This window comes from Hemiscyllium ocellatum, unplaced genomic scaffold, assembly GCF_020745735.1.
Source record: "Hemiscyllium ocellatum isolate sHemOce1 unplaced genomic scaffold, sHemOce1.pat.X.cur. scaffold_251_pat_ctg1, whole genome shotgun sequence".
Taxonomy (NCBI): domain Eukaryota; kingdom Metazoa; phylum Chordata; class Chondrichthyes; order Orectolobiformes; family Hemiscylliidae; genus Hemiscyllium; species Hemiscyllium ocellatum.
Window position 1 is genome coordinate 885,449 of NW_026868120.1, and position 3,111 is coordinate 888,559.

Consider the following 3,111-nt stretch of genomic DNA (forward strand, 5'->3'; position numbering starts at 1 on the left):
CAAGGTGCTGTTCAGGGGCAATATTCTGGCAAATGGAATTCCAGATTTGAAGGTGTTCGCTGATGACAGGAGAGTATGTGGAATAGGCTTATTTCGAAAATTCAGAAGATTGAGGCCGGATATTATGGAAACGTATAAGATTATGAAGGTCATGTGTGAGATAGAACTCGAGAGCATGCTTCCATTTGCAGATGAAACTAGGGCAAGAGGGCACAGCCTCTAGATTAGAACGAGATATAGGACTGAATTGAGAAGGCATTTCTTCAACCAGAGGGTTGTTCCTCGATGGCGTGCTTGCCCAACGATGTAGTTGATGAGACATCAATCAATGTTATTTTTTTTAGCTCGGGCTGCTTTTGTTTTGAACAATAAAGGAAGTAAAGATTACCTTCAGAGTTTGCTTAAGTGGATGCGTGTCCATGGAAAGATCAGGCATGAGCTGAATGAATGGCGAAGTATTCTTTAAGGCCTGTGTGGCAAAGCCTTGCTCCTCGTTCACATGTTCTATGAATGAATGTGTCACATATTCCGCGATTTTAGGGAAAGTTTCCATGGTGCTTTGGGGGAGGTGTTGAGAGAGAAGGCGCAGTGCAACACGATGCCCAGGAGGGAATGTTCCGCGGGGGAGGCGGACAAAGGGCGGGGAGGGGGATGTATGTTTGGTAATAGCATTTCCCTGGAGGTGGTGGAATTAGAAAAATATTTTGCTGATCACTTGGAGTACTAGAGTGCTTAAAGCTCCAGACCAATTTCTGAAAAATAATGGGATGAGAATGGATCATTGCTTCATGATGTACAATTGCAAGATGGGTCCAAAGTCCTTTTTTGGTGCAGTGAAAGTCACATGTCTTTGAGAAGCTAACTTTAGAAGCCATATATCATTGCGGCCACAAGAGCAGGTCATAGTCAGAGATTTTCTTGACTCCTAAAGCCTGGATAACACAGAGCCTGCGATTACACGCCACCGATGATTTGTCACTGGCAGTCTCCATTAACAGCTATTCACTCTCAGAGCCAGAGCGTTATTCACCTCATTGACCAAATGTTCTTCTCTTTCATTTCTTCTTTCCCTACCAACTGTTTACTACTTTACAATACAGTATGAGACATGATGGGATAGTTCCTTTTCGCCTGGATAATTGCAGTGTGAAAGAAACAATGTACAGGAGAAGCACAACAGATTAGTCAGCATCTGAGTAGCAAGAAATATTTAAATCCCAACCTTCTTGAGGATTCCTTTCTGCAGTTGTAACAATATTGAAAAGCTCAAAACCGTCCAGAACAGAGCAGCTGAATTGAGCAGCAATACATAACTAATAAAACATCGACAAACATCAATTCCCACCATAACCAATCGCTCAGACATGCAGTCTGCACCATCCAGTAGATGTACTGCAGATATTCACCAAGGCTCCATCAAAAGTACATTACAAACTCACAACTGCATCCATCTAAAAGGAAAAGGGCACTCAACAGATAGGAAAGGCCACTTAGCATCCTGATCTGGAAATATATATTGCCATTACTCCAGAATCACTGGGTCAACATTGTGGATTCCACTTACCTATAATTTGGATCTGCCGACAGCACACAGTAACGATGGTTCAAGATGGAAGCTCATCATCACCTCACCCAGTCAAATCAGGAATGAACAATAAATGCTGACCTGTTCTGGAATAACCACATCCGATGGAGAATGAAAATCATATGCTTTGGTGTTCTGAGGATTCTCTCTTACTGAGATATTTCTGGATTTATTTGAGTGGTATCAAAGATGAGGATTTGCTGTTGGGAAACTGAAACGAAGCATTACATCGGATTTTGAAGGCGTTGCTTTGTTCCATGTAGCCTGAACCTTTCCCACTTTTGAAAATGAAAGCAGAAAGCTAAATTCACAGTGGAGTGGAAGTATTCACGACCTGAAATATCGAGGCATAATTGGAGGGACGCTGGAGAGAAACTGCGGAAATGTGATGACGATTCAATTGCTTGTCTGCCCTGAAGATTCATCAGGGCAACCACACCGAGGGAAAGACATTCAACTGTTCTGAGTGTGGAAAGGGAGTTGCTCAGTTCTCTAACTTGCTGACTCGTTAGTGGGGTCACACTGACAAGAAACCATTTAATGGCCTAAGTATGAAAAGTGCATTAAAAGGTGTCACGAACTGCTGTACGATCAACATATTCACTCTGACAAGAAACCATTCAAGTACTCTCTCATAGGGAATGTGTTCAGGACGTCATTTGATCTCAGTTCACATCTGTGAACTCAGTGGAGAGAGGCCGTTCGCCTGTTCTGAGAATGGGAAAGGATTCTTTCAGTCATTCAGTCTGCTGAGGCACCAGTGAGTTCACACAGAGGAGAGACTATTGGTCCGCTGTGAATTGAAATAATTAATTGATTCCAGAAATCTGCTGAAATTCAAGCGAGTTCATACTGGAAAGAGACCATTCACCTGAATGTATACGATTTGCCTTTGAATGGAAAGGTGAACCAGAATTGACTTTCTGGTTGTAACGCTACACTAAAGACGGCATTTGCTAAATCCACAGCAGAGAACCGTTTACTGTCCGGTTGAATTTAGGCTAATATAGCACAAGGATTAGGAATATTTGGGGCGGGCGGAACAACAGCATAATTGACTACCTGCGGGCTGCACGGTGGCACAGTGGTTAGCACTGCTGCCTCACAGCGCCTAAGAGCGGGGTTCAATTCCCGACTCAGACAACTGACTGTGTGGAGTTTGCATGTTCTCCCCATGTCTGAGTGGGTCCCCTCTGGGGCCTCCGGTTTCCTCCTGCCAAAGATGTGCGGGTCAGGTGAATTGGCCATGCTAAATTGCTCGTAGTGTAGTGGTATGGGTGGGGTGCACTTCGGAGAGTCTGTGTGGCCTTGTTGGGCCGAAGGGCATGTTTGTAGACTGTAAATCTAATCTAAAAATAAACCTCCATTTAACTGGAATGTTTGCCTTTTTGACTGGAGGAATGGGGACACTCACCGGTGATTATCCACAGGGAATTATCACTTCATCCTTCCGGAGGGATTCAACGACTGGAGTAATTTGTTTTACAGCCTCGGGTTTTAACGAGTCTTTTGTTTTGCAAGGACGA